The sequence below is a fragment of the Trachinotus anak genome, unplaced genomic scaffold (assembly GCF_046630095.1).
Source record: "Trachinotus anak isolate AG129_WGS33_773 ecotype Australia unplaced genomic scaffold, CSIRO_AGI_Tana_v1 ptg000034l, whole genome shotgun sequence".
Taxonomy (NCBI): Eukaryota; Metazoa; Chordata; class Actinopteri; order Carangiformes; family Carangidae; genus Trachinotus; species Trachinotus anak.
The window spans coordinates 1,687,269-1,711,210 of NW_027273885.1; the positions used below are offsets into that span (position 1 = coordinate 1,687,269).

A 23,942-nucleotide genomic window follows, 5' to 3' on the forward strand; every position below is an offset into this window, starting at 1 on the left:
TCTTGAGATGTTCTCTAGCCAAATGGGATCTGTATTCCCTCCAGCATGTTCTGGTCTGCTTCCAGTTGGACATGCCCATTAAAACCGCTCAAGGGAAGCGTTCAGGAGACGTCCTGATCGGGTGCCCAAACCACCTCTGCTGATTACTTTCAATGCAAAGGAGTAGTGGCTTTCCTCCAACCTCCTTTGCAACATCTGATCTCCTAAACCTGTCTCGAAGGGTCGTCCCAGGCAGCCGGGGAAAGAAACCAATTTTGCCGCTTGTATCTGCAAGTGCATTCTTTCAAACACTTCCCAAAGCTCTTGATCATAGGTGAGATTCGCCCCTTCAGACCCTGGTGTATTACTGTCCCGTGCCCACATTACTGTTGACACCACACCAGTTTACCTGTCGATCTCACACTCCAACTTTCCTTTACCTCCTGAAAGAGACCTCAAAACCTCCAACTCCTTCACTTGGGGCAGTCATCATTTTTCAGCAGAATACTGTAACCAAGCTTTAGTCAGAACCCAGTTGAGCTTGTGAAGAAGGACAGATGTGGACTGCTGTCTTGAGATAAACAGATGTATTGGTACAAATTAAAAATCAAGATACTCAAAAACAAACCTTTAATAATAATAATTAAAATCCAACAAGAGTACTGACAAATTGAGGAGTATTATGCATTTAGGGACTGTTCTATCACAGTAACATGGTCTCAGAAGGTTAAGGTGCTGATTCTTGGATCTGAAACAACTATGATCACAATATATATCGACCCAAATAACATTTAATTTACAAACTTTAAGATTTCCAATCCATGGGATTCAATGACAAAAGTCTATTCCTGAATCACAGCCAAACCTTTCCTGGTCTTTCTGACCTGAACAACATGTAGCTGACTGTCAACTGTTTGTTTGTTCATGTGTGCTGTCAATACAACTCATTTTTTTATACATTGTTCTCTGTCTGTTCTCCACATACCCTCCTACTTCTGTTCTCCATCAGGGTCAACCCAACCGGCCATGTCCTCCCTCTCTCCTCCTCTTGCTCCCCCATCCTCTCTTTCTGTCTGCATGGCTGATCTTGTTCTTTCTCTCCCTCTCTCCGGGCAGACACCTGGCCAGGCTCAGGCAATCGATACCAGCCACAGCCCTGCAGGAGAACCCTGTCAGCTGCGACTCCGGATCCATGCTGCTCTGGCCCATCACTCAAACTCGTACTCATATTGTGACTGTAGCATTTCTGGGGTCAGGTCATTTTTTTTACTGTGTCAGAACGTTATTACCTTCTTTGTTAGAATCTGGTGGCTCTCACTGCAGTCGATGAAGGAGTTTGATCAGCAAGACATTTTCTGTTAGCTGATCAGATAACAGCAAAACAAACACATGATGGCTCCTTGTACTTGACTCTGAATACAACACAGAAAAAGTTCCAGTTCACTGAATGTGTCAGGTTCCAAGTCTATACCAAATCTAGAGCATCCCTCCACAGAAGAATGCAGTGAAGCATAAAACATGTCCAGCTTGTTTGTGTCCTTGTGCGCTAATGTTACAATTTACAAAAACAATGATTGTTCCCAAAAACAGTCCAGAGGCTAACACGAGCTAACTCTAAAATACAGATGAGGATGACACACATCCATTGAAATAATATTAGTGACAAAAAGAGTATTTAATTCATAAAATCAGTTTACTCACCACTGAGGCTGCTTTGGGAAAACACTGGGCAGTGCTGCTCCGTCTGTTTGCTAATGCTAGCTTCTGTTAGCACGTTCTATCTAGTGCTATAACTGTAGTTATTCAGGTCACAACGTTAGAAATACTGAGCTGGCAGCGCCCGGGACAAACAGTTTTGGAGTAGCCGGGCGTTGATATGTTGCCTGAAGCAGGAAAACTAACAGAAAATATTTCTTTTTTTCATCAATGCGTTTTGAATTGTTGCATTGAGCTGGGCTTGATTTGATTAGATACCTCATTGAAAGTGTGAACACTTCTCTACATCTTTAAGCAAATCCTACCTGGATATTGCAGACTGGGAATCTGACACAAAAATCAAACTGGCCATCAGAACCCAACCTTAACTACAGGTAACTACAAAACTACAGTAACCAGATGTTTCTGGAATTACTGAGCCTTTTAGAAATGAATCTATGTATTTGTAAACTAAATGTAAAGCTCTTCACCAGGAATGAATGGATTTGGGTCTGTCACAGACAGGGTAAGTGAGAAAGACACTAAGAAAAATATAGAATACCAGCCTTTTCATTTATGGCTGCATTTGCAAGTTCCAGAAGGCAAATGTATACACACACACACACACACACACACACACACACACACACACACACACACAAACACATAAAGATAATTGCACACACAAGCAATGGATGTTTTACCTGAAAGGCACAAGTATGCACATACACACACACATATATATATAAGACGTGTAAATGTGTACACACTCTCACACACACACACACACACACACACACACACACACACACACTCTAAACCACACACTCAAAGGCCAAGCTCTTATCAATCTTTAACCAGGCAATTCCTCTTAATGCTATAGTGGGCCTCGCAAAACAAACAGCAGCAAACAATTACTAAAGGTCTTTGAGATAAATAATACGCTGCAGCGCAATGTCAGGTCATGGATTATTGTTATTTTTAGTTATTGCTTATGTGGAGTTGACTGGAAGGTTTTCCTCATGATGCGGCTCAGATCTCTTTATTGGTTCTTGCGTATCAGGTCTTTCCCGTTTCCTTCTTCACAGCTTTTAATTTAATTACAGTTAAATGAATTTAATTTACTGCTTCCCGACTGAGGTGTCATCACATATTATGCTTATTTGAATAAAATTTTTATGGCATCAAGTGTCAGTGAAAAGGCTGACAGGTCATGCAGCACACTCAGACCTGTAATAAGTAAGAATCGTACAGAGCATGTTTTCAGAAGTAAATGGCTTGTTAGGTTTTACTGTCTACTTGAACCAACTGTGGACAGCTGTTGTTGTAGAGACACCAAAACTGAACTAGCTCCATATACATCCACCAACTCTCAGTGCATTATAGTATATTTCTACCATTGTACGGTGTGTATTCAGCACACAGTGCAGATATGGGTCTATCTCAATCTCTATCCAACCTGTGGTCATACTAAGAATACATCCCATTTAAATGCTCTCTAATATCAGAGTGAAAGAATATTCATCGGCTATTGAAGAAAACAGAACCTCTCCAGTAAAATGAGTTTGTTTAATCAGTGATATTACACATGCTGTGTCGGATGTGTCAGGTTTTGTCCACATGCTCACATTTGATGAATAAAAGCATGTTCAGTCCAGAGGGAACAGCATCGTTGCTCTGGTGTTTATAATGCGCTGAAAACAACAGGTACACAGATAAATCAAATATGAATTCACCTCTGATCCTTAGAGGGTCACTGCTCTATCCACCACCACCCAACTCATGCTATTATGGCATTAAAGGAAGTGTATGGTAGCAGTGGGGGTAATGTGAATGAGACATGCAGCCTGAGGGAAAGGGAGGTGGAGTGTGTGATCTGGCGTGGGGCAATGACCATCTGCAAAATGAAAACAAATGGATAGTCATTCCCCAGGAGGCTGTCTATCCCCATCTATTCTTATTTATGAATTGGTTGTCTGTGTGGACTGTGTTGTTTTCTGAAGACTAACACAGATCAGTTTTCAGATTAATGTCACCAGTATCTACAATAGCTGCTGGTTTTAAAATAAATGTATTCGTCATTTACCTGTTTATGAATGTGCAAGCAGAAGTTGTCATGGTGACAAAGGTCATGTGAAGAAGAAGATTTTCAAACAACAGTCATCAGGTGTGTGAAGAGACTAACCCATGTGTGCTGGAGGTTCACAGAAAAAAGTTATCCAGCAACAAAAGCTGATTATGAGCATGGATGATCATTCTTGACCTCGGGATCAGTGTGTGTGACAAACCAATCACAACTCTGCGTCCACTTGGAACTGGCGTGTCGTAATGTGGCACAGATGGTCACATGATAACAGGTTTCTCTGGCTGTCACTGACTCCTGGTTGATGACTTTTCACCTTTTCCGAGTCCGAGCTGTGAGAAACTTTGGTCTGGTCCTCTGTTGGTGTTTATTTAGACTCATGTCCAGGGTCCTGGCTGTTTCTGTGATTTTATGGTGATGTCATATACCACTAAGGGGAGGTGTTATCTTTAAGGTATACCAACAGAGCAGCGATCATAAGGTGCTGAACAGTTAGTGGTAAGTGTGACTCCTTGCAACTTGAAGAGTCTTGCTAGATGTTTCAACAGTCAAGCAATGCGAGGTAGTGATCTTGCACTCCTGTAACAAAGAAAAAGATCAAGGACAGTGAAATAGAACCAGAAATGTTCCATTTGCTCTTGCAAAACCTGGCATCTACATTACACAACATTACTTTGCCAACCAACAGTGTGGTCAGGGATTCGAATGCAGTATTCTAATTCTGTGAGGTTAGATGGGGATCATCAGTGGATAGACATTTTCACTTTGCTGTGTTTGCTGAGTCAGTCTTTATGCTAAGCTAAGCTAACCATGTCACAACTCCTACTTTCTACTTACAAAATGCATTACTACTTCTCTCATTTACAACCTTTCCCCCCCTTTGTAGTTGCTCAGAGTGCAGCCCTTATACCAATACACCAACATGACAGAAAGTGTTTGGTTACAGCCACTGGAGTGGATTTAGTTAGAGCTGACAAGATGAAAGGACACAAAAGCTGTCCCATAGCCAAATACTGACCATTCTGAGCACAGAAAGGTGAATGAGTGGGGCTGGAGAAGCACATTTACATTAATGATGGCCCCATAATTCTCCGAGAGTTCTGGCATAATGGCTGCAGTCCCACAATAGGCCATAAAGTATCTAACAACCGCTCCTTCAAAATGATGCAAGTGAATGGGGAATAACACATCTCCCCATTATTTTTTTATTTCAGTGTGTGTGTGTGTGTGTGTGTGTGTGTGTGTGTGTGTGTCACAGGGTGTAAGCATCAGAGAAAGCTCATCAAGTCATGAGATAATTATTGAATATTTTAAATGTCATGATGATGGGAACCACTTGACAAGAGGAAGGGGGATGATTAAGGACTCTCCCCCATTCGTGGTCCATCTAACACACATATCCAAACACACACACACACACACACACACACACACACACACACACACACACACACACACACACACAGACAGACACACTCCACGGAGGCTCAAACTTAATTCCAAATATGAGGCGTTCAGTCGCCCCCTCACCCTTAACAACATCCGCTCCCATCTGCAGCCACTGTGGGAGACTCTTCCTACAGCACAAACCCACCATCCTTCCCCTCACTGTGCTCCCTCCTCCCACCTCCTCCTAAAATATGGGATGAAAAATGCACAGCCATTGTATTCTAGTGAGGACCTGTGTGAGCGCATGGTAATTGGGTGCGCTCACCTTCTGGGAGGACGGAGCAAGAGATATGAGAGAAGGGGAGGAGAGGAGAGGGGTGGGATGTAGCTGTAAGAGGAGGGGTATTTAAATGAAGCTGCAGATCAGTGGAAGGTGCTAATAATTGTTAGCAGAGCTGCATTCCTGCACTGTGGCTTGTTGTAGCAACGTGGTCATCATCATCTTTTGTCACATGTACCTCTTATGGCCAAAAAATGACTATTTGTTTCCCTGTTTGCCACCTTCATGGTGAAGGTTTGGTTTAGTTTAAGCCATTAAAACTGCCTGGTTAAGGTTATGTAAGGATCAAGTCAACAAACAGACTGTTGGAAGGGCAAAGGATGGTAACGGTGAGCCACCATGTCAAAGTCGCCCTCTTTGTTGTACCTGCCACGCACCCTGACCTCCCTAATAATGTTGTGTTTAGACCAACTTTTAGCCCCGCATAAAAAAATCTGAATTAGGACACCAGCAGGGGTCCCGGTGCAGAGAGCTCCTGTTGAATCTGACTCAACTTTGCTACAAAGTTGTCACAGCTCAGAAATTGAGAGACTCAGATGCAACATTCAGAGAACAAAAGTTCAAAATAGTTCACCTTTATTTAGGCTCAGCAGACAAAGCAGACAAGGATAAACAGGAGTCAAGTGAGGCAGTAGTAGGTAACAAGTAGAGCCAGGCAAAAAAATGCAAAGTCAAAGGACACAGAGGAGGTCCAAACAGGCGGGCAAAAGCAAGATCAAAAAAACTAAGTGAGGCCAGAAAGCTACATACTATATTCCCAAGTAAGGCTCATCAGTATCTGGCCCATACATGTGTGAAAATTCAATTGGATACTTAATCTGAACTTGGTCTAATGTCTTACCTGACTCATGTTCTGGATCCTCTTTGACTTCTGTCCTAATAAGGACAATGTTAACTATCTGTCCCTGGGACTCTTAGGGACACTTACTATCGATAAGGGGCCCTGCTGTAACCTTGGTTACGATAGTTACTGCAGATTGGAGTGGAGCAGCTGAGATAAACAATGACCTATGGTGACTTGTGATTGACCTTGTGTGTAGACACTAACTGAATGAAAGAACATGGACTAACTGACATGGACTTAAAGGAAGAAACTGGTTCACAAAGATAAAAGATAAAGTCGTTGCCAGATGTTATCCTCTAACTGGACCTCGATACTATTTCATATCTCACTGATAACTGATTATAGTGGTGGTGGACTGGCCTCTCTCAGGTTCCAGCAAAGAACTTCAGCACTTTATGGGATCTGATCATTTTTACCGTTGGTTTATCTGAGGCTACAGTAGTATACCAATCCCGCTGAACTCTCTCATCTCCTTCAGTGTCTGTTTTGAGTGAGACTAAGCAGTCAGACCAGGTTCTTCAGGAGCTCAAACATCAGCTCACCTCAGCTCCCACCCTCAACATCCTGGACCCCAGCCACCAGTTTGTGGTGGTTATCTGAGGAACGCCAACCCTGGGGCAAGAGATGAGACTCTCTACTTAGGACCATCCACTAAGACTGGAGTCATAGAAGCTGGGTCTCTGCTTTGTTGGTTTCCTTCCCATGTCCACGGTCATTAACCCTGCAGTGGTTCTCCGACATTTAGCTGGTCAAGGAAGCCTTCTGGTTCTCACCTGGCTTATTGATGCAGAGCTTGCCCTCATTATCAGAGGTCTCCTGAGATTGCACCGAAGAGGGAGGAGTCTTCAGTATCTGGTGGACTGGGATGGTTCTGAACCAGAGAAGAACCTAGGTGCTGGCGTGAGCCATCCTGGATCCCCATTTTGGTGGGGTACTACCACCATGACTATCCTGAACAGCCTGAGGAGACGTAACTCTCATCATTCCAGCCACCTGACTCCTCCCTGATCCACCTGCTGACCTGCTGACCTGTCCCTCAGTCCCTAATCACTTCCTAATATATATTCTAGTCCACATCAACCTATTCTCTGCCAGACTGTGTATGATTCCAGCTTTACCTCCTCGTTTTTGCCGACCACTGACCCACGCTCTTGTGTCTGAGTTGTGCCTTTGAGTGCTTCCAATCCTGAGCCCTGACAGCACGTATTGTTAGTATCTTTGTACAAAAGCATGGTAATGTAACATTTGTAAAACTTAATAAAAACATAACATGGCCAACTTTTCCCACTATTGTATATTTTCATGTATCTCCCATGAGATTAAACACAGACATGAAAAACATCCAAATCAATGGCTGCAAGAAATAAAAAAATAAAAATGCACATTACTGGACACATGACACAGGGGATAGAGCGGTACGATGGAGTGTGACCAGGCATGCTTCACCACATCATGCTACCATACTGTCATCACCCTTTACCTGCCCCCCAACTGCACCCCCACCCCCATCTGTGGAAATGTCACAGAACAAACCACGGTCTTGTAGGGACATGACAGTAGCGCTCTTGACAGAGCTGGCCCTTTAAATACCCCCCACCTCTTTATTCAAAGCAGGGGCCTGATTTCTCGCACCGGGGCCGATAAGAGGTTTGAAAAACAGGAGCCCAATTCCCATTATCTGCCTCCCTTATTGTCTGTATTAACCTTCCCCCATAGTAACTTGTTCCCCCGTAATGCTACACTTGTCTGGCCACAACACACCGCTGCCGAGATCCAATTGCACCATGCAAATGAAGCCACAGACTCTATTGTGAAGGGGGAGAGACAAGAGAGCAAGAAAGAGAAAGGGAGAGGGTAGGAGAGAGAGAGAGAGAGAGAGAGAGAGAGAGAGAGAGAGAGGGGTGGTTTATCAGGAAGACGTGGGCTCTGCCAGCTGATGATTGTCTTGTCCACACACACACACACACACACTCTAAAAGTGCAGCATGTGTCAGTGCATCGGTATACGTTCAGCCTGTTTGCACATGCTTGTGTGTCAGCAGAGATGATGGAGGGGAGGGGGGGTCTGGAAGCAGAGGAAGAGAGTATAGGTTTTTTTTTTCATTTCTAGCTCTTTTCAAGGCTGGCTGCATTTTCCTCCTCTTCACCATGTCCCTGAACAGCACAAGAGAAAAGGAGGCCTGCAGACTGAGCGTGAGCGGGGAACACGACCACTGTCGCCATAAAACGAGTGCTGCAATATGCAGACAGGCGAGCAGCTGGCCTCCCCAGTGCAGCACTTAAGGCCAGATTGAACTCTTCGCCTCTGAGTCGACAACCGGCTTAGAGGTTACCTGTTTGATATGTAAACCTCAGTGAACACAGACTAAGGGCTGCAGCCCACTATAATCTCACAAAACAGGAGGGCACCCCTTGACAGGATTTGTAGAACCATTATTTGAAGTTTTTCTTGAAGCACCCTCTGTTACACCAGCAAATTTTAATCAGCTGCACATTTTGATTGGTTCATTAATAGGCTACTGACATTCAGGGCCAATGGACACAATAAAATGGTTTTGGTTCAGTTCAACCGTTCTGATCATCTTTGATTGCGGCAGGCAGCTGTTTTGATACTGGACACTATATGCTCAGCACCAAATAGCTAATTAGCAAAGCTAGCAGCTAGTGTTTGAAAATAGTGGAGAGGAGAGGGATGATTGGATTTACGCTTGACACTTACACTTACACTTGAAAAACTCTAAACAAATATTAATGTAGGTCTCTATTTCCTAGATTGTAAACAGGTAACTCTTTGCTAACTTGTTAGCCATCGCAACTTTAGCTTGTTGTGGTGCAGAACTTAACAACAAGATAAAAATCACACACATTTTCAGCTACCACATGGGGGCACACTCAGGAAAATACATCACAATAACAACAACAACATCAACAAAACAGGTATTGACATTGCTTTGTATTATAGAATTTGGGACTTTTGTCGAAGCTGCATCTGATGGTCATTCAAGGACCTGCAGCTGAAGAGAAAAGGCCAAACAGTTCCAAACCCATGTTAGGATGTGGACTGCACATTACTTGACCTGTTATTCTCTGTGGCCGACAGTGAAGTGAGACACACACCAACACATGCTGACATTTCCATCAAGCAGCTGCCCATTTGCTTGTTAGTACACACACGTCATGCTTCTCCTCCAGTGTGTGGGCAGGGCTCAGTCAGACTGAGAGGAGAGCAACCCCCCCCCCGCCCACTGCATGTCCCACCCTCACCCTTATGCCTCACTGTCATTTACAGAACTCCTCCTCTTGCTCACTCCCTCCACCCCCACCCCTCCATGTCCTCTCTGTGGGTGCATTTTAATTTATGCCCAGCATAGGAACCACTCAATACAACCCAGTGTCTGCGGTGCAGTAGATAGCTGTTAATGAGAAGAGGTCCCCCCCTCTTTATCTCTTTTCTTCTGCCCCCCATTATCTGGGTGCAGTCTATAAGCGTGCAGTTACCTTACTAGGTCCGATAACGCCCCAATAGGCAACCAGCACTGATGAGCTTTCTATACAGTGTGCCATGCACAATGCCACTATCAGGAGTGCAGACCTCTGGTTTAAAAAAAAAAAGATGGATGCAGTCACACAAGCAGGGCTAGCTCGCTCTGAATATCCTGCCAATTTACAACGGCGGCCCCCATCGACACACGACTTCTCGCACGCCTGATTTTCTCTCTCTCTCTCTCTCTCTCTCTCTCTCTCTCTCTCTCTCTCGGCTGCAGCAGTTTCTTATCTCCCCCCCCTTCCCTCTTCTGCCTGGGAGATAACAGTAATTCTTCTCCATGCTGTATCCCCCCACCTTACTCGCCTTGCAGACACACACACACACACACACACACACACACACACACACACACACACATACCAACACACACACATACACACATACAAAAACACACATACACACACATCCCACAGTCTGTCCGTCTCTCATCAAGCTGTCCAATCCCAGCACATACTAACATGTATTACTAGCACGTGGTCACACACACTCAAAAGCTCTTGAGCACACGCACGCACACACACACACACACACACACACACACACACACACACACACACTCACACAACCTCCCACTCCCCCCTCGCCCAACACAGACAGAGATGCTGGCAATGTCTCTCTGCTCAGTCAAGATAAAGGGTTAAGACGGCACTCGGACGGCCCTTCTTTTTGAGAATGGGGGGGTGACGAGAGTGGGGGTGGTGGGTGGGAAAAAATGAAATCAAGTATTCAAGTACAGATTGATTATTTTATCAGTTGCACAGTGTAAAAAAAAAAAAAGTATCCTCGTTCACTTCTTTTTCTTCCTCTCTCTCCTCACTCCCTCTTCTTTCTCTCTCTCTCACAACCTATATATGTGTATATATATATATTATATATATAATATATATATATATCTTTTTTCTTTGAATGTGGCTGAAGCCCGGAGTGTTGCAGCCAGATAAAAGAATTAGTTGTTCCACACAGGGACCCGGGCGCTAAGTACAGCCGTGAATTAGAATGTCTATCTCTGTCGCTCTTGGCTCATCCGCTCTAGCTAGCCACGCTTCGCACTCGTAAACAATTTAATCTTTTCACTACAGTTTGGAAAAGAGAGAAGAAGGAATAAATGTGTGTGTGTGTGAGAGAGTGCGAGAGAGAGAGAGAGAAGAGGGAGAAAACGAGGAGGAATCGTGGACATTACCCCCCCCCCAGCTCACCACATTTCCCTCTCTTTCTCTTCCTCCACATTCTGTCCTTTTAAACAAGAAACCTGACGCAAACGCTTGTAAGGTGCTTGAAGATTGAATCAGCTCACTTTCATTTTCCTCCCCTCACTGCCATTCTTTTGGGCCTTTCTCTCCCTCTTTTTTTTTCTTCACAGCATCCCCCCCCGATCCTCCTCCTCCTCCTCTCCTTGCTCTTCCTCTCTCTTCGCTCTCCACCGTTTTGAAATTGAAGATGTGTAGAGGCTTGGGCTTTGGGGCCAGAGTCTATTTTGGAGCTGTAATAAAATTCATAGCCTGACTCACACACACACACACACACACACACACACACACACACCTGGTCAAGGGAATCACACTACAGTATATAGTGGTCTCTTGCTGTATTACCTTTAAACCATCCTTCATATGTGCAGCAGCCGCACCATATTTTGTAACACTCCAACAGTGTACTGTCTTTATTCATAGTAAACTATCAATTCACTGCAACTATATACTTCACAGTCACCTGTGGGGATAGACTGTAGCTAAGGTGAGAAGAATTATGGGAGATGCCAACACACACACTCAATAATGTTGATTAACTGGCCTCGGTGTAGCATAGTGCCAACACTTCTGCAGCTTAAAAGGCTCTGTACTGCCGTAGACTTGGCACCATTTGTTTACATCTGATGTAAAGCCCCTCGGGGCTTGCCATAGCTTTATGCATGTGTTGCTAAAAACTTTCAGTTCTACAAGCCGCATAATCAATGCAACTTGACTGCAAACGAATACCTGCTTCAGTGCTTTCTAGCCTGTTAGCCTGTGGATACTACTCCTGTTGCCTGCAGACGCTGCTGCAGTTTGGTTGAGAGTTACACAGCTTTTAGTGTCTGTTAGTGTTAACAGAAGGTTTGCATTTTGATTTTGCATTTGATTCGTCTCCAGGTTGTTTCTTATTTATGCTACTGTCATAATACAACATACGTACATAAAAATAATAGAGAGTAGCATCAACATAAATTTAACACTAAGTAAAGTAAAACCATGATGAAATGATGAAAGCATTCTTTTACTGTGACCTCCACTCTTTCATCCTACACTATACAAATACTCATAAACTTCCAATACTCAGTTTATTTCATCCAGAGCTGGGAATAATGATGCAACATAACACTTGGACTTCCTGTCACTACATTAGCAAGCTAACATGCTCACATAACACTGTGTAATGTTTACATCTTGTTTACATGTTCTGCATTGTGATGGCACGAGATAATAATCACTAAAATTATTACAACTTATACTGAGGAGATCATCAGTATTTGGACCAAAATTCATGACAATTTCAATCTGAAACAGAATATTTCAGCCTGTTGGTGGTGCTAAAAGAAAAGGCAGAGGGTCGCTGAAGCCAGCGGGCGTCATCCTTCAGGATCCATCAGTGCACGCACCAAATTTCACCACAATCCATCCAATGGTTGTTGAGCTGTTACAGTCTGGACCAACATGATGGATACTGTTTTCAAGGTGACATCTTGTTGTCTAAAGTGTTGATCAAGTGGGGAACTTGATCAACCCCCCCTCCTCCCAGATAACCTGTCGTCCAGTCCATCTCACTCTCAATGAACCATGAATTTCCAACTGCATTCAGAAGACTGGACTGACAAGATAAAGTGATAAGGGACAAAGTGTTGTCCCAACAAATGGCCACACTTGTGATTTTGGAAAATTATGGGAGACTCTCACAAGTGCAATAATTGAAATGTGTGTATGTGTGTCTGTGATGTGTGGATCTAGGTATACAGAGGAGGAGGGAGGGGTGAGTGTCGGGGAGAGGATTTGAATAAGAGAGGAGGGAGGTATGAAGGGGACAACTGGGAGGAAGATAGGGATCAGGGGGTGGCAAGACAAGGCCCTGAGCACCCTGGGTAAGGAGATAACACCCTCATTTGAATGCACACGGACTGACTGACACACACACACTCATATGCACACACACGATGAATGGCTTTTGTTAGCAAGAAGGGAAACCTGCTGTCATGAGTGTCTGCAGAATGCTCTACACACACACACACACACGGCTAGACAGAGTACACACACACACACACACACACACACACACACACGGTTAAACAGAGTACACACACACACACACACACACACACACACACACACACACACACACACACACACACACACACACACAACGAAAAGTTAAGAAGGAACAGTTCAACATATTAGAAGCTAAATGTCACACATACAGAACAGGAGTCGGCAGGTGTGGATAGCATCGCTCAGCCTACAGGCTGGAAGCAGGGGGAAACAGTTAGCCTGTCTGTCTCCGTCTAAAGTTTGATAAAACACACTGAGAAACTGCACCGCTCCAAAAAACAGTTCTGTTCTGGCACTAACTTCTAAAGAGGTGGTGGTTTGACTTTGGAGAGAGCCTGGCCAGCTGTTTCTCCCTGCTGCCAGTCTTCATGCTAAGCTAGGCTAATTACCACTGGACTCCACTGCATAGACATTAGATTGATATCAACCCTCTTATATCACTTTCAGGGAGGAAACAAGAGGCCAACGAGTCTTTCAGACAAACACAATGTGAGGGTTCAATCACTTTTTTTTTTTGGAAACCTGAAAATGCTCCTGATATAAAATTAAAATCTTTCTGTCTGTGGATGACCTGGAGAGAGTTCACCATGTCTGTTTTTAATCCTGTGGCATTATCGTTTTTATATTTCCTGGACAATATTATATTATTTTTTTCATTCTTTTTATGTCATTTACCTGGTTTTACTTTTTACTGTATCTCATGTCCCTTTGTCAAAGCGCTTTGTAACTGTGTTAGGAAAACCTATAGTAACCTGTTGGACTCCAGTTTTGCACTGTCACAGTGTTTCCAGATATCAGCAGTAACTTGGTAAATACAGTGTCATAATAACAAAAAACAACTTTTAATAAAGGGAAATTATTCTTCAGTAAAGTGTGACTCACATTGTTGGAGGAGCGTGCGGCTGTTTCTACTTTACTCCAGCTACAGTTGGTGTTTACTCGTCCTGGTTACAGTAAACGGCAGCAGAATATCTCGTGTGAGTGTGTGTGTGTGTGTGTGTGTGTGTGTTCTGCCAATGTGACTTCTGTCCAATTCACTCACTCATTAGTAGTGAAAGAGATCTGCTGGACGTCTCTCTCGCTCTCTGTCTTCTCTTAGGGATGCAGCAGGATCAGAAATTAGACCATGAACCAATCAAAACTGTGGGTGAGAGGGCACAGGACAGAGTAGGACACAGTTAGAGAGGGGGGGGGGTGTCAACAGGAGCTAAAATAAGGCTTTCATCTAAAATATACAGCTGTCCTGCAGGGAAATATATTTTGCAGTAATGAACTGAAATACTAATTTATGGAAATGAAACTCTATTGTGCATACTGTGTATAAATCATGCTCACGATTGCATAAAATATACATGTAGGTTAATATAAAGAGCCCCTCAGCGGGGGCAGTCTGGGCAAATGAGGTAAATGTAGAATTACTTTAATGGAATATTACAGTGAAGTGAAGGAGCTGCGTTCAAGCTTCAACTTAAATATGAACGTGTTAGAAATAAGACTGAGCAGATACAGGAAGAGTAAAGACGGACGTGTGGACTAACTAGAGAATGAATGGATGGATAAATCGACAGATTAATGGATGGATGGAAGGGTGGATGAATGTGTGGATGATCGATGGATGAACGAACAAAAGGATGGGTGAATGAATGGATGAATGAATTGACAGACTAATGAATGAATGGATGGATGAACAGAATAATGGATGAAAAAAGGATGAAGTTATGGATTAATGAGTAGATGGATGGACAGACTGATGAATAAGCTCAGCCTATTATTTACACTATTACTGATTATTATGCAGGTTATTGAGTCTGTGGTTGCTGACCACACCCCCAATCTGTGATGTCACAGTAGGTATCTTGCCTGTGACAACAAATAGAACAGCTAAAATATATTTCCTTGTTTAAATGAGGCTGTATTAGCAATATGCTACATTAGCACATTATAGTGTACAGTATATATTGTAATGTTTACCATGTTCACCATCTTAGTTTAGTGCAGTGGTCGCGATGTGGGCAACCAGATTATTTTGATAATATGATTTTTAGCTATAATGTCCAAACAGAGAGGAGAAGAAGAGAGGCTCCTCTCTTCTGATTGGCTGACTGACCTGTTGTCAGAGCTCCAGAGAGAAGCCAGAGAGAGGAGATGTAAAACTACACTGAGATGGTTTTTAAAAATATATTTTATGGATATCAACACTTCAAATAAAACATAGGAAAAGTGTAAAATATGGAGCTTCAATCTTCTTCACAGTTTTGTAACTTGTTTGAGGAAGCAGTGCATCATGGGTAGCAGACAACAAACATGTTGGACTTATATTTTATTTTCCCAATCTCTCCTCCAAGTCCTTCCACATAGCACCAGCCCCACCACACACACACACACACACACACACACACACACACACACACAGACACACACACACACACACACACAGACAGACACACACACACACGCACACACATACACACAGTTCTCTCCAACTTCCTCTCTCTCCATGTCTCACTTGATTCCTCCCTTTCAGACTCCCTCTCTCCTCCTCTCAATTCTTTTGTACACTTCTTCCTCATCTCTCTCTCTCTCTCTCTCTCTCTCTCTCTCTGAGCTGTTACTGTGGTCCCAGTGAGATTCAGGTCAGAGACGAGGAGGCAAAGAGAATTTCCAAAGAGAATTTCCAGCCCCCCTGCTGTCCAGTGGAGGGGAGGGGGGCTGGGAGCTGGGTGATTTAAAGGGAGGAAAGTGATGGGAGGAAGAGGAGGAGGAGGGGAGACAACAATGAAAAAAAAAACCTCATCACTTCACTGCCAGCCCCCACCACCACTTATCCTCACTTCCTTGTCATTTTGGATCTGGTTCAGACACAAACATGGGAGATGGAAATCTCACCAGTTGAGGAATCATAAATAAATATTGTACATTGATGGAAATAAAGTGAGCGGAGGAAGCATCAATAAACAATATACATTTTCAAAAAATGTGACTCTGGATGCAGTGATAGAGTTTGTGGTCTATCAGCTGAAAAAACAACAAGGAGCAACATACACAAATTAACATTCTGTCAAATACAGTTGAATTTAAGCAAAAACTGCAAATATATTCAACCCCACAGTCATCTCTTTGACTCATGTTGATATTTTAACATTTTTTCACAATGAACCTTTTTGACAATTCATTGTGAACACTAATTCAGTATCCATCTAGTAATCACAGTATGGTTTAATGGGTAGTTCAGTGATGTTATTCTGCTTCCATACAGTTGTAGAACTAAAGCAGTTTGAGATAGTGACTTTTAGTCAACCTCTAAAAATGCCAGAGCCCACATTCATATGATGCATCTTATATTGTGACAGCTTCCCTGCCTGGTAAAGACCCATATCTTTCAGAATTTACTCCACAGTTTGCAACACAGGACCGCTGCTACAATTTCTGATGTTTATATTATAATTTTCTGTTATAAATGTGTATCCACCAAACCAAATCTGAGGCAACCACTCCCTCACATTTGATTTTCACTGGCTGGGTGGTACAAACTGATTTGGACATGTAAAAAATGTCTGAAAAAAAAAAATAGTGGTTAATATTTGTGGTTATGGTCAAAAATGCAGATATTGATTTACTGTGAAATAAATGGTAACTGCACTGCACTTATGTAGTGCAGTGAAAGTGCTTTACAATACATGCCACATTAACCCATTCACACACACATTCATACATCACACTCATACACAGACATCAGGGGCAATTTGGTGTTCAATGTGTTGCCCTCTGAGCTGGACAGTGAACCCCCGACCTTCCGATTAGTGGACGACCCGCTCTACCTCCTGACTTTTCAGTTCACCTCATACAAAGTCCAGTATTTTCAGTTTGTGAACCATTGAACTACCGCGTTACTGCAACTTACGGTGCGCACTGTGTTACTCTGCAGATCAGCTGTTTGAGTCAGACACAGCTGAGTGAAGGTGTGTTTGTGTGTAGGAATATGATACAGAATACGCTGATCTGAATCTGCTGCAGGTAATACACTGACTACAGATAAGTACTTCACACAACTCCACATCATATAACAACAACTTCCACTTTAAGTCAGGTATGAAAAACCGAGTAACTTTCACTTATGATGCAGGAATTAATTCTGCTGTTAAGTCTAGAAATAAATTGTCACATCTTCCAATTTCTATGATTGGATGTAGCAATGTCGTTAAAATTCAAATTGATTCCAAAATTTATATTTGTGTTTCAATCTATTCAAGTGAAACATAAAATACTTAAAATGAGAAAATGTTTGATAAAATTTCTTCAGCAACAAACGTCCTCTGATGATGTGGAAATGTGATCAACAAAGACATTAAAATGTGAGTCTTACAGGTAAAACATGAGACTGCTGATAATGGAGGTGAGAGAGCTGGACTTACACAGACTGGGCAGGGGAGTAAACATCATATTTCTCATAAAAATTTACAATATATATGATTAATTAAAAGCACGAACCTTTGCCCTACAAACACAATATACCAAAGATTGTTGATACCAAATATCTGACCCCAGTTTTCACCAGAAAGTGGAAGATGAGCTGGATGAATAACAGAGACAGAGTGTTTACAGTCACAAGTTTTAAGCATTAACACCAGGTTCAGTCTTTTACAGCATGTGTCACACATTCACATGTTGTGTCACATTTCTTTAATCCACTCACACACAAAACAGCAATATGTGGTTTGTGACAGTATATGCACACACACACACACACACAGAAACACACACACGCGCACACACACACACACATGCACGCACGCACGCACGCACGCACGCACGCACACACACACACACACACACACACACACACACAATTTCTCAACTCCATCTTACTGTTTTCAGCTAACTGTCAGCTTGCTTCTTCATCCAGTGGCAGCTAGGTGCTGAAGGTAGCACATACCCCTCACAGCTAACAGGCAGCTCCAGCCTGTGATCTAACCTCTCAAATCAAAGCAACACAAACTCACTTGAGTCCAGGACCGTCTGGCTGAACCCGGCCCCTTTAGTCCACCTTATAAACCAACCCAGCCTTTAGAAAAACACATTTATTACAATCTCTCACAGCCGGCTTCCTGCGTGTTACCAGCCAGAGGAGCCGAGGTTAAGCACACGCCGCCGTCGCCACCCATCCCGGCTTCATGACGGCCGACCTCACCGGGCCAGGTGCCATCAGCTCGTCCCATCTTGCAGGTCAGCGACCCCACCCCTCCTCCAGCTCAAAAACTGATGACAGAACAAGTGAAGGGAAAGGGTCGCAAAAGGAGGAGAGTAAAGGAGAAGGAGGTGGTGGATGGATGTGTAGAGTGGAAAGGTTGGCAAGTCAGAGATGAGAGAGAGAGAAAGAGGGAGAGAGGGAGAAAGAGACAGATAGAGAGAGAGAGAGAGAGAGAGCTGTGATGGTGATGGTGGATAAGACTCAATTTGAAAAGCCGTGTAGTGGGAAATAACAGTTTTTTGCCCCATCAAGTCATACAGCAAGGGCACGGCTACAGCCCACTGGCTGTAGACTGGAGGAGTGTGTGTCTGTGTGTGTGTGTCGACCTAAATATATATATAAATATATATATAGATATATATGGTAGTGCCCCTCCTTTTTTCCATGTGGGATTTATTTGGTCTGCAGTTAATAGGTGATAAAGTTCAAGAGGGAGGGACAGGGTGGTGGGATTAAAGCTGGGTGTTGTGGACAGGGGTGTGGGGATGAAGAGGAGGGGATTTATCCACCCACTGACAGACAGACACAGACAGACAGGAACTGAGTGGCGTTGATGCTGGGCCCTCTGCTGGCCGGAGTTCAGCCATGGTCGGGTGAGATAATGAAAATAATGCGTCCATTGTATTGTCAGTTGTCTATGACTCTGTTTGTCTTTTGGTGTGATTTTCCTCTTTAAAACAGTAACACTGGGAGTTGGACTACATAGTGCTGCAGCCATCAGTGTCCACGCTTTAGGGATGGATTGCTGATTTACAGTTTTAACAGAACCTGACAGACGTTCTGTTGGAAGTTATCTGGTGGCCATAGGAACTAAGACTGTGGGGAGCAGAGGGGTGGATGGGTGCATGCTTCAGTGACATCTGACATGATGCTCGCCCCAGCCTCTCTCAGTGAACCCACATCTGACACACTTTTATTTTAAAGCTCCATCCAGTCTAAAGGTAGATGTCCATGTGTTTGTGATTATAGAGCAGGTCTAGGTTCAATATTAATACTGTGAAAGTATCAAAGCCTCAGTCCACAGAGAAATGCACACAGCCTGTATTCAGACACTGAGCCTTAAAACCAGCCGTCAGGACTTCTGGAACTTTGTGATGTCACAACAAAGCAGTCACTCCCCTAAGCCATGCCCCAAGCCCACAGTACCTGCAAGACAGAGTCTCTCCTCTGATTGGCTACCTGACCTGTTGTTACTAGAGCTCCAGAGAGAAGCCTGAGAGAGGAGAAGTAAAACCGCACTGAGATGAGACCAACACGAGATCAGATAAATGTGAAGGGATACACGTCTGAAAGGGGCCGTGGTTTCTTTTATCCACAGCTAAGTGGTTATTGTTGTCACTATGATATTAAAGGTCACCTAAGTTGTCATTCCAATCCAAACTAAACTCTTTTCCTAACACTAACCATGTGATTTTTGTGTTTGAAACTAAACCTGTGTTTCGAATGATTCACACTGTCGTTTCATTAGACGTCTTGCTGGTAATTCCGGCCAAGTGCCGCACTACCATCAAACTGTACCACAGCATACCGCAGATTTTTGAGCTCAGAAGAAGTAAACACAACTCCTGCAGCAACCAGACAAAAAACAAGCTTTTGATCCATCCAGTAGCTACACTGCATATCATTTAAAGGGGCACAGAGGGAACCGGAGCCAGTCCCAGCTGACACGGTGAGAGCCTGGGTTCATCCTGAACAGGTCACCAGTGTCTCACAGGGCTTTAAAGACCCCTCCAGTAAAAACATTTAACACTGTTAACGTCCATATGATGTTTTTTTATATAATACAAGACATATGATGAGTGAAATAATCAGTCAACACCATGACTGAGTGTTTTCATCTTGAACTACAGTGAACCAATCACAGTCTCATAAAAACAGATTGTCTTAACTCTCCTGTCTTTCATTTCTGACTCTTTTATTTTGTCTTCCTATCACCATCACCCTCTGTTCCTATGCTCCCCCACCTCCATCTCTTTCCATCTCACCCTGGTGCCTCTCAGTCCAATCTCTGTCTGTCCTGGGTGATTTGGGGCATGCTGCAGGCTCAGGGTTGTGTCTCTGGGTGTCACAGTGGACTGCAGGGTGCTGCAATGGGTGGATGTGCCGGGCAACCCACTACTGCTGCTCCTGATCCTCTCTGCTGGTGATGATACCTGCGTGTCATCAGTCCTGGCACCCTCTGCAAACTTCACAGGGAGGCTGAAAATTAAACAGGGGCTCCTTTCCCTGCCTGTGGCCCAAGGAAATGTGTGTGTGTGTGTGTGTGTGTGTGTGTGTGTGTGTGTGTGTGTGTGTGTGTGTGTGTGTGTGTGTTTTCAAGTATAAAGGTGCTTTTATATTGGGGTTGAAGGTACATGTAGATGTGTGAGTGTGTAGAGGTTCATCTGTGGCCTTGAGCTTACACATCTGACTTAGGTGTAACTTTTTACACATTTTTGGTAGCATCACACAACAAATGCTAGTTGCATGTATTTGTGTGGCCTTGTCGTAAATGGTGCAGCAATGCTGTGTTTGCTAAACACACAAAAGCTTACTGATATTCCTCACTTTTTCCCCCCTTCTTTCTTACTCCCTCCATTTGGCTTCTCTGACCTCCAACACTTCTCTGCAGACAGCGAAAACACCACCAAGTTGTCAAGGAACACTGGCGCTGAAAATACTAATACGCACGCATGTCAGTGAACACACACACACAGCAGGCTTTTAGCTAGCCAGCACAACATGCCAAAGCCACACTTCACACCTGGGCTGGCTGGCATTTATTGGGTAAGCTCCCACCCAGTGGGAGGGGAGGGAGGAACAACACCTCGCCACTGCTGAAACAATCTCACGGCTCCGTGACCAGGGGGAAAACAAAGGCAGCAGTGCAAAAAGTCAAGAAACGGCAGCCATTTGTCAAATTGTGACTGGTTAACAAAAATTTGGGCTGAAAATTTTAACCACAGTGTTGGGAATTTAATCCTTTACTGGCTCACAGTCATCTAAGAATTTGTGTGTTTGTTCCAACGAGTGAAACATTTGAATCCAAACTGGCTGTTTTCCACAAACCTCACGGGTTCAAACATTGACAATAAAGCTACAGATAAAGCAGCACTACTGAATATTTTCTATATGATTGATACAATGATCACCAACCTCCACAAAGGCTTTTAGCCTCTTTAGCTCATTGTTTTGATTTTCTGACCAATCAGGCCATGTGCACACCACCATCAGTTTTAAAACGGAACTAAACACAGATATTTGAAAAGTTTAATCTAAATAAAAACAGAAAAGTAAAAAAGAAAAAAAGAATATAGAGGGAGAAATGCAAAAAGTTTATTTTTTTTAATTTTTTGTATTTGTTGCTTTATCTTAAATACATTTTTTTTTACAGTTAATTATTAAAATAATGATATGAATAAACATATATTTTTTAAATCTTCTTTAGCTGTATCCACACGTCAATTCAATGCAGTTTTAGATCAGATTCTACTCCCTTATGTTGTAAATACACATTAAACACATATAATAACTGATGATGCAGAATTAGCACCATAAAGCAGTGGTTCTCAAAGTGTGGTCCGAGGATCCCTAAGGGTCCTTAAGGGGGTTCCTGGGAATCCCGAGCAAAAAAGGGGAACAACGTATTTTCACTATAATTTCATCCATATCTAAAACAATGACAGAATGTATGAATATTTTATTCATGGGTTTTGTGTTGATATGAAAAAGTTTCAGAACCACTGCCGTGAAGCAAACAATGAGACAACGTTCTCAGATCTCAGCTACTTTGTTGACCAAAACCACAAAATCTGATCCAAGTTTAGCATCAAATTTAATTATTTACCATAGAGGTAGCAGTTGGAAAAATAGTGGACACGACCAACATGCCATACAGAGAATATATGATCACAACTTAGCCAACTCCACAACAACTGTGCCTGCATTCAGTTCACTGCAGGAGACTGTCAGATGCAGACGCACGACCTGGAAAAGCTAATAAGAGGACCTTGAGTTGAAATTGCTTCCAGGTTGTAGTAAATTAGAATAATCCTTCAGAAACTAGATGATTTCAGCTCAGTTTGTTAAGGTTTATTAGCAGTTTCTTGCAGCCACTGCCATGAGTGAAAATGTGAACATTACCCCAAAGTGCCAAGATATCTCCATAGTCCTCAAAATGGATCCAATTTACACTTCCTGCTCAGCACTATTTTTATGTCCAGCCCTTGAGAAGACATTATTAGAGCTTTTATGCAAAGATTTGAGGAGACTTAGTTGTCAAAAATCCTAATAAAACACTTGCTCTCGTGGTGAATTCACCATAACCACGCCAACTACTTTGAAGGTGACCTGCGTTTTATCTGTGCTCATTCTTTTTTTCCTGCCGGTGCATTGAAAATGAGTTATGGCAGGGACGGGAGAGAGGGGGCGTGTGAAGGGCAGGGTTTTAAAGGGCCGGCCAGGGGAGGACAGGAGGTCTAAACAAATGAAAGGTTGAAGGGCAAAAGGCACCTGAAGGGAAGGTTTTTAAAAACGATGGAGGAGAGGTTCATAAACAGGCAGTGACACAGAAAGAGAGCGGGCAAGGGGGGGGGGGGGGGGGGGGGGGGGGGGGGGGGGAATACAAGTGCTATTATGGATAACACTTGATCTGGATTTAAACAGAAAATTAAAATGACTCATATTTGCACCATCGGCATCAAAACACACTTTGCTGAAACAGTCCACTGTGTCCAAAAAGGTTCAGGATTGTTCAAAGAAAAAGTCTCTTAAATGTCATTAAAATAAAAACTTAATTTCTTACAAGTCTGTATTGAAAGCAAGCAGCATATAGGCTATTTATTCTTACAAAAGCAGAAGGTTGGTTCCTTCCATGTCATACAGTTATGGAACATAAAGCATTGTGGGTATTATCCTGCTTAAACCGTGGCCACTTGCCAACAAAATGTCATAAATAATCAAACTAATAATGTCAGTTGTTAATGTACAGTGGCAAGAAAATGTAAGTGAACCGTAGCTTTCATATGTTAAACATCATAAAGTTCCTGAGCCTGTATTTGTGTCCGTCACGTTGCTTGGCAACACCCTAGTTAAACAGGAACATTAATCCAGACAAGTTTTAAAAGTGGGATAAAGAAATTAAAATGGCTGCTGTCAATCTCTCAGCAGAGTGAAAGCCCAACTGAGCCTGCAGAGGTTTTAACTTCACGTCACCTAGCAACCTTCAAAACACGTAACTTGGTTACCCTGGGTTTTCACAGTTACACCGTTAGCTGATAAACTGACCTGAAGCCAATACTTACATTGTGTAATAGGTCTTTGAATGCAGCCTCTGAAGGACGTGGCCCCTGAATATGAATAGGGACACAGCTACAGTCGCTGTGTCCTCACTGTGTCTCACTCTCTATGAAACAGTCTCAACTTAACATCTATTTGTTTGTGTTTCGCTCTGATCTTCTCTCTGCTCCTCTGCAGCTGTTCCTCAGCTTGATTTGTGGTATGATCAGTTACACATATTTTGTCCCTCAGACCCTGCTTCACC

At 43.1% G+C, this 23,942-nt stretch overlaps 1 protein-coding gene across 3 annotated transcripts in view; it reads right to left on the reverse strand.

Moving 5' to 3' along the window:
• Nucleotides 1-2,871: 2,871 nt before the first annotated feature.
• Nucleotides 2,872-23,942, reverse strand: part of LOC139614596 (dehydrogenase/reductase SDR family member 13-like) — a 138,835-nt gene continuing 117,764 nt past the window's right edge. For 2 of the 3 annotated variants that reach the window (XR_011687095.1, XR_011687094.1), the window contains exons 12-13: nucleotides 14,216-14,314; nucleotides 2,872-4,336 (exon numbers count right to left, since the gene is read on the reverse strand). The gene's annotated coding sequence lies outside the window, so the exon portion shown is untranslated. The remainder of the gene's footprint in view (nucleotides 4,337-14,215; nucleotides 14,315-23,942) is intronic. The other variant, XR_011687096.1, reaches the window with a different exon arrangement.